We start from the raw sequence: 14,708 nt of genomic DNA, 5'->3' as shown, positions 1-14,708 counted from the left end.
TAGGCAGAAGCAGAAGCATTACCTTCTAATGATGCTCGTGTGGTGGTGCGTTTCCTTAAGAAGTTGTTTTCAATATTTGGTGTTCCTAAGGCTCTAATTAGTGATCGGGGCACCCACTTTGCAAATGATCAATTGGCTAAGGTGTTACAAAATATGGTGTACACCATAGGTTTTCAACATCCTATCATCCCTAAACAAGTGGGCAACCGAAGTTACAAACTGGGCATTAAAATGAATATTGGAGCGATCGGTTGGCAGTAACAGAAAGGAATGGTCGAAGAAGCTTGATGATGCATTTTGGGCATTTCAAACGGATTTTAAAACACTTATTGGTACTACACCATATAGGTTGGTTAATGGAAAGAATTGCCACTTGCCGGTTGAAATCGAGCATAAAACATTTTGGGATTTGAAGATATTTAATTTTGAATTAGCCGAACTTGGTACCAACCGATTGATGCAAATGAATGCCCTAGAAGAACTTACAAATGAAGCATACACTAGTTCATTAATATATAAAGACCATACAAAGAAATGGCATGACATAAGACTAAACGGTCATCGGGATTTTCGTGAAGGACAAAAGGTGCTACTCTTCAATTCAAGGTTTAAGCTTTTTCCGGGAAAATTACAAACTAGGTGGGATGGGCCATTTGTTGTTAAACCAGTTTTCCCACATGGAGCTATTGAGCTTATATCAAGAGACGGAACCCCTTTAAAATTTAATGGGCATAGAGTGAAGCATTATGAAGAAGGTATGCCAATTGAAGAAAACGAGGGGGAAATCGTCATATTCACACGAGCTGAAACAACGTGAAGCGGGAAGGAGTCCGACTTATGACTCGCCAAAAAAGAAGCGCTTGCAGGAGGCAACCTGTGATTTTGAGTTTGCATTTTTCATTCCTTTTATTTTATTTTAATTTATTTTGTTTATTTTTTGCTTTATTTATGTGTTATTCTCTCATTCTTCTAAATTTATATGGAATTTGGCATGGGGAATAGCATCAAACGAGTGTGGGGTGGATACTTTTATAAAATTTTGACAAATAAAAATTGTTTTTACCTCACCACGAGGTGGTGAACATTTCAGTACCCGATACTACGTTTTTTTAGCGACTCCACGACGTGCTTTTGGTTTAACTGCAGTCAAATTAGGGTTTTTTATACCTTTGTCAAAACGTATTCTCACTTTTTACTCCGCCTCTCTCTCGCCATGATCACCTTCCCTACGAAGAACATCCCGATCCTTCCTTCAATTTCTTGCGTTTTTCAACTAGAATGTATGTTTTATGTGTGATTTCCTTACTCTTAATCGCTTATTATGCTAGTATAAGGTATACATTTGCTGATTAGAACACATTTAGGGCCGAAATTATGAACCTAGGGTTCCGATTTTTGAAAAATAGAACCCGATTAATGATGTTTTTCTCTTGATTTTATTGCCTTCCTACACGAATTCATGCCTAGAACAAACCCTGAAGTTGTATTAAGTTGATATTGTGTGGATTGAGGTCCGATGAAACCCACAGAACTCGACAGTACGTCGACCACGACGATTCGTCATGGTGAAGCAATTTTTATGCCAATCCTGTTTTGTTCTGATTCCATTCATGAACATGGTTTCCTCTTGTGTTCTTTTTGGTTATTTTGCAGAAATGGCTAGCCGTGCACGACGCCACCAACCCGGGAGTCGCCCCGATTTTCCGTGGTACTCTTTTCCAAGGACTGTTGGGCTCGAGATTTATGCAAGATGGAATGCAAAGCTTGACTGGATGAAGCAACGAAAATTCCATGTTCCTGTGGTAGTGGATGGGCAATGGATTGGACAGACTGGATTAATGGAGGGAATTGAGCCATACTTTGATAAAGCATTTGATGGCATTCATGGGCAATTTGTTTGTATGGGGTGGAGACGGCTATTCCAAATTCAGGAAGTCGTGTACAAGGAGTTAGTCATCGAGTTTCTGGCCACAGTTTCTTTTGCACGGAAATATGGTTTTTTTTGCTGAGGACAACCTTTCATTTTGCCTTGGTGTAGAAAGGCGTACCTTAAGCCTTGCTGATTTTGCTATTACGACGGAGATTTATCTTCCGACCGAGGCACATTTTGAAGCTTATAAACAATATATTGTTAGATGTGTGCGGATTACCGAGGGGTTCAAAGCGGAAGAACACTGGAATAAAATTGCAAATGGAGCTTACGATAAAGGGATTGCGCAAGAAAGTGATATCCGCTCTCCTATTCATTGTCTTTTGCACCACCTCATCACAAACACCATCAATCAGAGACAGTAGGGGGATAAGTGTCGGACTATACATCTATTTTTCTTATGGGCTCTTACATCCCCCGATGTTTATGTGGACTTACCATTCCTTTTGGCAGATTTTCTTTATGTCCGAGCAAGCAAGGATAGGAGAGGGTCCCCTCTTTACGGGGGTATGTTGATTACACGGCTTGTGCGTTTATATGGTGTATTTGAAAAATGCGACACCGTCCTCTTGACTGTGGAGCCCCAAAAGGCTTTCTCTAAACTACTTTATAAGAGGGTCAATATCATTGTTGATCATGGGATGGGTCATTTTGCCATTCCTGATGACACTCCACGAGACCGAGCTCCGAGGCGGGTAAGGCAAAGAGGAAGGGAGCCTGAAGAAAATGAACCACCAGTTGTACCAACCGATGACGAGCTGCCCATGGATCCCTATAGCATTGCAAGGAGGAGGTTTGAAGATAATTTGGCAAGGAGTGCCAACTACACCAACATGAGCCTAGATCATCTTATGGAGCAAATGAATGTCATCGGACCCGCTCATTTTCCTCCTGATTACCCATACGCACCGAGTTGGAAGGAATTATGGAGAGATCAGCAAGGTGGAGCGGACGGTAGTGGAGGAGGAGGTGATGATGGAGATGACGAAGATTGAGAGATCTATCCTTTTTGTTTTAGTGGTTTGAAGACTTTGTTTATTTTATGTTTTTATTTTTGTGTGTTTGGTTTGTTTGGTTTGGTTGTTTGGATAATTATTTCTTTTTGGTTTTCGTTGTTTGACAATGTTTTCTACTTTCATTATTTTTCTTTGCTTTAGATTTCCAGGTATTATTTTTAGAGTCCGATTGAGGTTATTATTGGCAAAAGAAGGTGCTTTATAGAGAAAGATTAGAAACGACGAGAGAAGCGAGATTTGAGTAATTTTTGCGGGTGTTTGTTTGCGTCAATAAGTGAGGAGTCACGCCTAACAGCTTCGTACATAAGTTGGTGCCACATATATTCCAGAAATCAGTTGATTCCAGCACAGATTATTGCCATTTCAAGTCCAACACGTCGTGGTAATCTCCACCACGTCGTGTTGTCGCAGTCTGAATACCAGAATAAAAATCTGTTTCAGCTACCACGAGGTGGTGAACTCCGCTACGAGGTGGTGCTTTTCGAGTCTGATCTCGTACTTTCAGAAGTCTAGGTGTTCAATAGTGGCGTTTCTAACTTTATATTCATTCTCATGGTATGGATGAGTTGTTCCCACACCATGAAGTTTATTTTAACGTGATAAAGAAGTATTATCCCGGCTGCCACGACATAGTTGACACTTTCCTATGTTGTGGGGGAGTTGTTCATCGCATAAGGAGGTTGCCATTATACTTTCCAATTTTGTTTCCACACTTTCAAGCAAGATGGCTTTTCTACACATTTCCACACAATTCAAGATGCATCTTCTATCCTAGGGGAGTCTGTTCCTTTTTCTCCCTCTTATTAATTTTATGTTTTGCATAACATGCAATGAAATAAGTGTGGGGTAGGGGGTATATTATATTGCATGAGAAAAAGCATTTGATTTTTAAATTTTTGCATTGCTAGTTTCAGAATTTGCATTCATATAGACTTGAAATAATAGTTTAACTTAGGAAACTTAGCTAATTAAAATTTTTGCTAGTATAGTATGGTATGATCCGATGAGAACCCAAATGTTTACCTGAACCAACACATGTTACAATGTATTTATGGCTTCCCATTTCCTAGTGAAAAGTCATGAGGTATGAAAGGTAATCTGGTTGCTTATATGGCATAATACGTTTTGCAGCCTAAAGTTGAAATCTAACCAGGAAAGCTTAGGTAGTCATTGCACTTAGACTAATACCCTAACCAATAAAGGTTGAAGCTAAGCTCCTTGTTTAAGCATGTAGGATTTGAGTGAAAAGAAAAAAAAAAGTGGGATAAATTTTAAAAAAAAGAGAGAGAGAAATTACCAAAAAGTTCAAGAATTTAGGAGCTATCAAAGTATGAAATTCAAAGATCAAAATTCTGAAGAAACCCAAAAAGTTGAAGATACCAAAAATCAAACAGAAAAGGTGGTGAATTCAAAGAAATCAAAGATCAAATATACAAACAAAATGAAGAATTAAAAGAGCTCCATTGTGGTATCAAAGTTGTAATTTCTAGAATTTATGTATGCTTGGTTGTTTAGACAAAAAATACTTTGAGGTTAAGAAAGATTTCTTAGGATTGATTCGGATGGTTGCAAAAACGAGTGTCGTATAAGCTAAGGAGTGAAGGTTCATAAGGATTGTGAGTATTTAGGAGTGGGAAGGTCTTAGGAATTATAAACACAAATACATGCATTGAGGTCTTGGGATAATGGTTAGATTTGAAATGGATTGTTTTGTACTTTCCTGGTAAAATAAGAAATCAATTTGCTTGGGGGCAAGCAAAGAATAAGTGTGGGGTATTTTCATAAGTTCATATATATACACATAATTATATATCATATCTTAATATTTTTAAATACTTTTATGCCCTTTATGGAACAAAAGGTACTTAATATGTTACGAATTGTGTTGTAGGGATAAAAGACATGCTTGGAGCAAAAAGGAAACTGGAAGCTGGATGCTGGATGCTGGAAGTTGGGAGTTTGAATCAAAGCTTTAAAATGAAGAAAAATATACCCAACACATCGTGGTGGATTTTCCACGGCGTGGTGACTTGAAGAATCCCGATTTGCTTTGAAGAATTGTTGAACACGGGATAAACACGAAGAACAAGACGTGGTGGCCTTACCACGTCGTGGTGCTCTGAATTCGGGAAAAATATAAATAGATCACATTCTCCTCCGAATTGGAACTTTTGGATCTAGAAGTAATCATCACTTTTGAAGGCAAAGCACCTGTTCTAAGGCTTGGAAGCAAGGAATTCGATCATACCATTGGAAGTAGGAGCATTAAGGCGACAAATCTCTACACTTCGATTTTTTCATTAGATTTTGCCATGTCAATTACTTTGAATTTCGATTTTATGTTCTTGTTTGCTGAAATCATGAGCTAAATTCTCATGACTTTCGTTTAGTTTAGGATGGATTGATTATTTGTGGTTGAATTTATGGATTGGATTTAGCTATTTGGTAATTTGTTGATTTTGCTTATTAAAGAACCTCACGTACTTTTGATAACTATTTTCTCTACTTATTGTTGAATTTGATTAAGTTAGTATGACTATCTTTCTTAGTTGAATTTGAATGTTATGATCATGTGAATTGCAAAATTGTAGGACTAGAGTTTTAAACAAAACCTAGGGTTAATTAGAAATTGGGTAAAAAGGTATAGGAGCTAATATATGACGACAAATCATATATTGAATTGAATCAATAAACTAAACTGATCAATCTATTATAAGTCTAATTAACTTGAACCGAACACTAGTAAACTTGTTAGTTTGTCCGCCTGATCACCGAATAAATAAGCTAGTTTGCTAAAGGATCAAATTAGTGAACTAATTTGGTCATATTAGGAATCGGTAACCAAAGAAACTAAAATCCATTGCACTTCGATAAATCAACCATAATAATAATTAAATCCTAAGCTAAACGAAAGTCCCTTATTTACCTTCGTTAAGTCCTTTTTGCTTGTTTGCTTAGTTTTAGTGCTAGCTTAAATAGTTGATAGTTAGTTAGTTTGGTAAATTAAGTTTCTAGTCTTGCAAAACTATAGAAAAACCCTTTATAATTTTATTAGTAATTAGCTAGTAGTAGATAAAAATTAGCTAAAAACACTGTTCCTTGTGTTCGACACTTGTTCTTACCATAGCTATACTATTACATGATTAGGTACACTGCCTAGTGTGTTTAATAGTCTAGTGAAACAAACATTAGTTTTATAAAATTGAAACTTGAATACATATATATACACATTAACTACACATCACCTGGCACACAAACTTGTTGCGAAGACAATATCTGGTGTACTTGAAGTCAAGTAAAGTAGTGAACCAATCATTTCTAGGTATAACTTTTGATCGAATGATTAAATGTGATTTTGTACCGAATGCCATGCGAACCTTAACTGAGGAGCAATTTTCCATTGAATATTTCTTTAACAACTACATGGTGTATTTTTCTTGATGGATGAAGATTCCTTGACTAACTTGATTAATTTGTAATTCTAGAAAGAAACTGGTGTCTCTATTCATACTCATATATAATTTTCTTGTCATAACCTTCGTGAAGTCATCTACCATAACTTAGTTTGTTGAACAGAAGATGATGGCGTTCACGTAGATTTGCACTAGCATAAGATGCATTTCAATTGACTGTATGAAGATAAAAGGATTAATGATCAGACTCTTGAACTCGAAGTCAGTGAAAAACGTCGAGAGAATTTCATACCAAGCTCTAGGTGCATGCTTTAATCCATATACCTCTTTCTCCAACTTATAGTAGTGATTTGGAAACTCAGAGCTCTCAAATACTATAGGTTGATGTATATATACCTCTTGTTTCATCTCACCATTGAGGAATGCACTTTTAACATTCATTTGATGTACTTTAACATTCTTGTGCATTGTATATTCCAGAAAGATGTGTATGGCCTCTTACCTTACAACTGCAGCATACGTCTTGTCAGAGTCAGTACCTTCCAATTGACTATATCCTTTAGCTACTATGTGGGCTTTGCTGCGAATAACCACGCCTGTATCATCTAATTTTTGCGAAATACCCAACGAGTTCTAACTACGGTTTATCCCTTTGGCTTTGGGAGAAGCTTCCAAACTTTATTTATTTCAAACTATGCGATAATTTCTTGTATAGAAACAACCCATTCATGTTCCAATAGAGCATATTTGATGGTTTTGGGTTTGATCGATGACTTTAATGTTGAGTGGTGACAATGTTTAGGCAGATCATCAAATCATCGACATCGGATACCGATAGAAGGACTTCCTCTTATCTGGTTGTGTGGATGATATTTTTTCCATATGTATAGACGTGATTGGTGATGTTAAATAGCTATGTGCTAAAACATATGTTTGACTTTAAGAGGTTGATTTCTCAGAATGTCTTCAATGTTTCCCCCCTCGAATTATGAACATCCCGCAGATAGATCTTATTGTACATAGGACGGATGTGCAGTTGATGTTTATGGTTGTTCCTTATGGATTATTGAAGTTTTCCCTCTCAACATTTATAATGATTCTGGGAAGTTTTGATTCTATTTCCTTAATATTCTTATCTTCATAATCTTCGGAGACTTGTGATTGATTTTGTTGTACAGCTGGACAAATTTCTTTAATAACTAGAACCTCGATGGTTTTAACTACAATGGAATTTTAGTCACACATTCCCCATCAATCGGCTATGTGGAAGTCTCATGTGATGAGCTTATGAGAGAGAAGGTCCAGATGCTTTGGTGTGTTCTAACTGAGCAGTAGGAGAGACTAGAATTTTTTCGAGTATAGCTATCTCTGGAGGATTCAATAGAGTATCATAGTTAAGTTCAACTAAATTGAGTGGTCCATATTGGATTAGAACATCACATTTTATGATAAACTTAGTTTTATTTGTCAAATATACTTTCTAGACATAAAATTCATCAAATTTCACACCAAAACTTTCCTCTATTAATTTTGTTCTTCGGATGAGAACCCTATAGGAAACGTTTTTGGTAGAGTAACCTAAAAAGATACATTCATCTAATTTTGGATCAAATTTGTTGTCATGATCCTTTTTGGTTTTCACAAAACAACTACAACCAAAGATATAAAAGAAACGAATGTTACGATTACGACTGTTCAAGCCTTCGTATGGATTTCTATTGAGGAGTTTGGTGATGATGATTATGTTTTGAAAAAAGAGGAATCTAAGACAACATCGACCCACAAGTACAGAGGTAAATGTCTGAAGTTGAGCATGGATGTCGTAGCTTCTACCAGGGTTTTGTTTCTTCTTTCTACCACGTCATTCTGCTGCGGTGTATAAGGTGCCAAAAAATTATGCTTGATGTCTTTGGACACTAGGAAGTCATTCAAGATATGATTGGTAAAATTTGTTCCATTATCACTACTTATATTCCTGATTGGTAGGTTCATTTGAAGTTCAATCTCCTTGATGAAGTTGATCATCGTTTGCGGTGTTTTTTATTTCATCCTTAGAAAGAAATCCTAATGAAACAAGTGTTGTCATCAATGATGACTAGGATATATTTCTTATGGTGAAAACTTGCAATTTTTTATGGACCTCAGAGGTCAATGTAGAGTAGTTGTAATGGCCTATAGAATGATGAGTCTAAAATCATAGGATGAATTTGCTAGGCTACTTTACATCCCTCACAATCAGGGCATAAAGTATCATTGAGAATTTGAGAAGAGTCAATCCTCACACCATCTCTCCGGTGACCAAATTGTTTATGTACTGAAAGTTGAGATGATCTGGTTTCTGATACCATAGCCAACCAACCTTGGAAACTGCCTTCGACAGGAAACGCAATTGTGGTTTTCCAAAGACTAAAGATATATCTAAGGGAAACATCGTTCTCGCGGCTTTGTATTTTATGAGACATCTCTCTTTGTCCCTTGTCATGATTTAGTTGTACTCAACATCAAATTCTATATGATGATCATGTTGGATTTGGTGTCTAAGCCCATAACTATAACTGATATGTACTTGACCCAATTGTAGCATGGTCCTTTTGAGTTGCCTTCACCAGTGCAATTTGATAGGATGGATTTTGAGAATAAGCTTATTTATGGTTTATTAATATATTACAAGTATAATATATTAATATGGAATTATTTAATTAGTATTGATCAAGAATTAATTTATTAATTTTGTGATCGAAAGAGACTAATTAAATATATGGGGATTGATTATGTAAATCAATCATTCTTGTAGTGTGGGCTAATGATCCATGACTATGGGCTAAACTAATCCATGAATAGTCCATGGAGGTTAAACCCATGGAGCGTGAGAATGTGGAAAGTCATGGATTATTAGGGTTTACCAAGTGTAACCCTAGCATGTCCAACACTATAAATAGAACCCTCCATAGACCAAAATCAGTTGCCTCTTCTCTTTGAGATAAATAGATTATTCTCTTAAATCATCCTCTTGCATATTGGTGTTTGTGAACCATTAGAGGCATCACACTTGAGGTGCTCAAGCTTTCAAGGGTCAAGAACTATAAGTCCTTCAAAAGGTATGTCATCTATCTAGATGTTTTTTTTCAATTGGCAATTTGTATGCTAGTTAGGACAATGCTTTGGAAAAATTGAAAAATATGCATGTATAATAGAGAAAACATAGATCCAAAGCACTTAGGGTTGCATGTGCACCATAAGAGTTTTATAGTGCTCAAAACCCAACAGTGGTATCAGAGCCTCGGATTGTTTCCAATTATATTTGATGCTTGCTAGTTTTTCAAAGCTGAAAAAGTCAAAATTTTTGCCTCTGACTGGTGAACTCGCCGAGTACATGAACAGACTCGACGAGTCCACTCAGTAACAGAGCTACTCACCGAGTCCAGTTCATGTACTCGACGAGTTGAAGGCTCTGTGTGCAGAATTTCGAGTTTCTTGTGTTGGTTTGGATTTGGTACACTACCACAAACTGTTTTGCATCATTGGAAATGTTTTTTATGATATGGTAGTGCTTGTACTCATCCAACCACAAGATAACTGTCAAAGTTTTAATATAATTGTTGTTTTTATATGATAAACAAAATTTCTTTCAAATTGTTGACTAGAAATTATCTTGATTATGTGTTTAGTTAGATCATAGATTATGTGATAATTTTAGTTGTTAGAATAATGATCTAAATGCATTTTAATGACCTCCATAACTTTTCCTCAAGTTATGGAAAATGAAAGGTCTCTTCATTAAAATCAAATTAAACTCATAGGTTATGAATGTGAAGAGTTTTGACAAGTTTCAAAACTTGCCTTCAAGTTTTGGAATTTTCAAACTCTCATTAAATGAAACTTTAATTCCAAACCCTAGAGTTTTAAAAGTTAAAATTCAACCCTTATACTTTATAATATTATAAGTTTACTAATATATATATATATATATATATATATATATATATATATATATATATATATATATATATATATATATATATAAATGTATAAGACAAAGGCAGTCTTACCGTTAGTAGGCCTCATTCACGAAGTCGGTCTATAAGGGGGGTATAAGGTTACTGCCTATAAAATGGTAGTTTAATGGGTGTCCACTCTCACCCACCGCTTCCTTGACTGGTGGAGGGTCGTTAGCCGAACGGGTAGTATATGACATTAATTCTCTCTCATTAAAAGTATAATGATTAAAAATATAAAGTAACTAAACTTCTATTAAATTCTCAATCTTAGTTACGTTAGGAAAAATGTGAAATGGTACTAATCCATGAAATTACACTTTGCACCTTGTTAAGTCGTTAGTGGAGCGTGTGTGGTTAACCGGCACACTAATCTGGGACTAACAATGTGTGGAAAAAGGTAACTTGGTGTTAATCATAGATCAATGGAGCGTGTATGGTTAACCGGAACATTGATTAGGTGATTTGTAACATTGGGTGTACCAAGCTAATTTGCATGGTTATTCACTCCTTGTTTGTGATCCTCGGCATCCCAGTCACAAACTTGAAGGGCACAATCGAGATTTAAACATGCCATTGAAAAGGTTCAATGAATCTCAAAGATCTAGGAATTTCAAATCCAATTAAAACTTAATATTCTATTTCGTTTTTCATGGTGGAAATTGCTAAATCGTCATTTACCTACCTTCAAATATTTTACAATTAGATTACGACATCCCTCTTCCTAATTGTAGAATATTGTGTTGGGTCCTAGCCTTAATATTTCATATTGGGTGTAATATTAAGGATTATCATCTAAACTAAACTTTGTTCTTCTTCTTTTACAAATGTCTATCCCAAACAATGCTTCCAACCCAATCCCTTCAGGCTCTTTCTCCCTCATGAACCTATGTGGGAGGGTCATTTTCGATGGCTCGAACTTCAATAACTAGATTTGAAACATCAGGATGGCTATTCGTTATGAGGACAAAGAATATGTCCTAGATAAAGAGCTCAAAGATATTGATGTCACCACTGCTACTCCTGAGCAAATCGCTGATAACACTACTCATGAGAGGGATGCGGCAAAGGTGTCGTGTCTGATGATTGCAACCATGACTGCTGAACTATAGAAGTCCTATGAGGAATACTATCCCTATGAAATGTATCATGATTCAATGGAAAGATACCATCAAATTGCTCGGCGGGAGAGGTATGAGATAATTGCCTCCATGATCACAACCAAAATGAAGGATGGTGAACCCATCACGGCCCACTTGCAAAAGATACAGAGATTCGTGGACCGCTTGCTTAAATTGAATGTCAATTTTGATGAAGAGTTGGCTATAGATATTATTCTACACTCTTTACCTCCTTGTGATGATCAGTTTCGTATAACTTATCATATGAATAAGGAGGAGGTCACTCTTAGCAAGCTTCAAGGCCTTCTTAGGACAAGTCGGTTGTGTCTACTCCTACTACTACTTCTACCCCTGTTCTGGAAATCAAACATGGGAAGGGAAAGAAGAGGAAGGCTCCCTCCAAGAGCCGCAATGGAAAGTCTCTTGATGGATCCTCTTCAAGTGGGACCAAAGCTGGTTCTGCTAATCCCTCTCCAAATCCGAAGGAAGCAGAGTGCTTCCACTGTCATGAAAAAGGGCACTGGAAACGAAGCTGCCCCAAGTACTTGTAGGACATAAAGGATGGCAAGATCAAATCCACTTTGTAGGTATTTACACTATTCAATCTAATAACTCGTCACATGCTAATTCTTGGGTCCTTGATACAGGTTATGGTATTCACATTTTTTTTGATTTGCAGGGACTAAAAAGAAGTAGGGATGTGGAGCACAGGAAGATAAACTTAATCATGGGAAATAGGAAAGTGTCGTTTGTGACCAAGATTGGAGTTTATTATTTATTGCTTGGTAATGGTTTAAATTTAGAATTGAATAATTGTTGTTACTCAGCCGATATGGCGAGAAATGTTATTTCCTTTCACAGTTTGTATAAACAAGGCTTTACCTTTTCCTTTAATAATGAAAATGGTGGTATTTATGCTAATTGTAATGGTGTATTTTATTTTGAAGCATTACCTTGCAATGGTATATATGAAACTGTGATGATTGTAGAAAACTTAGGAAATAATGTGTTGAATATTGATTCTTCCAATGATTTGGATAAAGCATGTGTGTGGCATTGTCGTCTTGGACATGTCAAAAAGAAGCGCATAGCCCAACTCCAAAAGGATGGAGTTTTGGAGTCATTCAACTTAAAGTCGGATGACACTTGCGAATCTTGTTTACTTGGAAAGATGACCAAGTCACCTTTCACTGGTACTTGTGAAAGGGGTGAAGGTCTGTTGGATCTCATACACACTGATGTGTGTGGACCATTCAGAACCGCCACATGGGATGATAACCACTTCTATGTGACTTTTACTGATGATTATAGTAGATATGGGTATATTTACTTAATCAAGCATAAGTCAGAAACCTTTGAAAAGTTCAAAGAGTTTAAGCAAGAAGTGGAGAATCAATTGGGAAGGAAGATAAAGATGTTGCGATCCGAACGTGGAGGAGAGTATCTTAGTATCGAGTTCCTTGACTATCTTAAGGAATGTGGAATTGTTTCACAATTGACGCCACCTAGGACACCACAGCTTAATGATGTGGCTGAGAGGCGCAATAGAACCTTGTTAGACATGGTTCGTTCCATGATGAGTCGAGCTTCGTTACCTATCTCATTCTGGGGGTATGCCTTAGAGACTGCTGCCCATATCCTTAATCTAGTCCCTACCAAAAAGGTTTCCAAAACACCTCACGAGATGTGGACAGGGAAAGTTCCCACATTAGATCACATCAAAGTTTGGGGTTTCGAGGCTTTTTTCAGAAAAGAAACTCACGACAAGCTCGAACCTCCGAGTGAGCGATGTATTTTCATCGGCTACCCACAAAAATCCTTTGGATATCTCTTCTATAGACCGAGTGACAATGTTGTCTTCGTTGCGAGGAGAGGAGTCTTTCGCGAGAGAGAACTCATAGGCCAAGGAAACAGTGAGAGGCAAATTGACCTTGAAGAGCTTTAAGAGTCAAGCGGTGAAGGAACCTCAAACACTAGCAATCAACCTGAGGAGGAAACTCCACTTGATCCAATTGACGAGCCCTTACCTCTGAGGCGTTCACGTAGAGTTAGAAATACACCTGAGTTTTATGGTTTCCATATTACTATTGAAGGTGATACATTTATCAGTGATAGCACACTGGTAAATTTGGATGAACCTAACAACTACAAGGAAGCCATGGCAGGCCCCGAGTCTGCAAACTGGAAAGAGGCTATGGACCGCAAGATTCAGTCCATGTATGACAATTAAGTTTTGAACTTGGTTGAAAATGTAGCGGGTCGTAAGATAGTGGGGTGCAAATGGATCTTCAAGAAGAAGACCGACATGGATGGGAAAGTACACACATATAAGGTGCGACTGGTTGCGAAGGGCTTTACTCAAACTCCGGGAGTTGACTATGATGAGACCTTCTCACCAGTAGCGAAGATTAAATCCATAAGGGTTATATTGGCCATAGCTGCATTTCATGATTATGAAATATGGCAAATGGATGTCAAAACCTCTTTCCTTAATGGAAAGTTCGTTGAAGATGTTTACATGAGTCAGCCAGAGGGTTTTGTCAATGCAAAGTACCCTAATAGAGTGTGTAAGCTTGAGAAATCCATTTATGGATTAAAACAAGCATCTCGCAGATAGAATATTTGTTTTGATGAGAAAGTCAAAGAGTTTGGATTTTCGAGAAGCGAGGATGAGTCATGTGTATATGTCAAAGCTAGTGGGAGTATAGTGAGCTTTCTGGTATTGTATGTAGATGACATACTACTCATAGGAAACGACATCCCAACCTTGCAGGAGGTTAAGTCCTGGCTTGGGAAGTGTTTCGCTATGAAGGACCTCGGTGAAGCTGCTAATATCATAGGGATAAGGATATTAAGAGACAGGAGTAAAAGGCTAATAGGACTTAGTCAAAGTACCTACTTGGATAAGGTGTTGTAAAGTTTCAGCATGGAGAACTCCAAGAAATGTGACTTACCTATCCAAGGTAATGTCAAAATGAGTAAGACTCAGAGTCCGAGTACAGAGGCTGAAATAGCATAAATGAATCATATACCAAATGCTTCCGCAGTTGGTTCGATCATGTATGCTATGACTTGTGCTCGCCCTGATGTGGCCTTTGCTTTGAGCATGGTCAGCAGATATCAAGGGAATCCTGGTAAATCTCATTGGACTGCAGTTAAGAACATTCTTATGTACCTGTGGAGGACTAAGGATTGGATCCTTACCCTCGGTGGGAGTGATGACTTGAGAGTGA

Source organism: Lactuca virosa, chromosome 4 (assembly GCF_052849685.1).
Source record: "Lactuca virosa cultivar CGN04683 chromosome 4, Lactuca_virosa_CGN04683_v6, whole genome shotgun sequence".
Classification (NCBI taxonomy): Eukaryota; Viridiplantae; Streptophyta; class Magnoliopsida; order Asterales; family Asteraceae; genus Lactuca; species Lactuca virosa.
The sequence above is the reverse complement of the archived record's forward strand: the minus strand, read 5'-3'. Positions refer to the sequence as shown.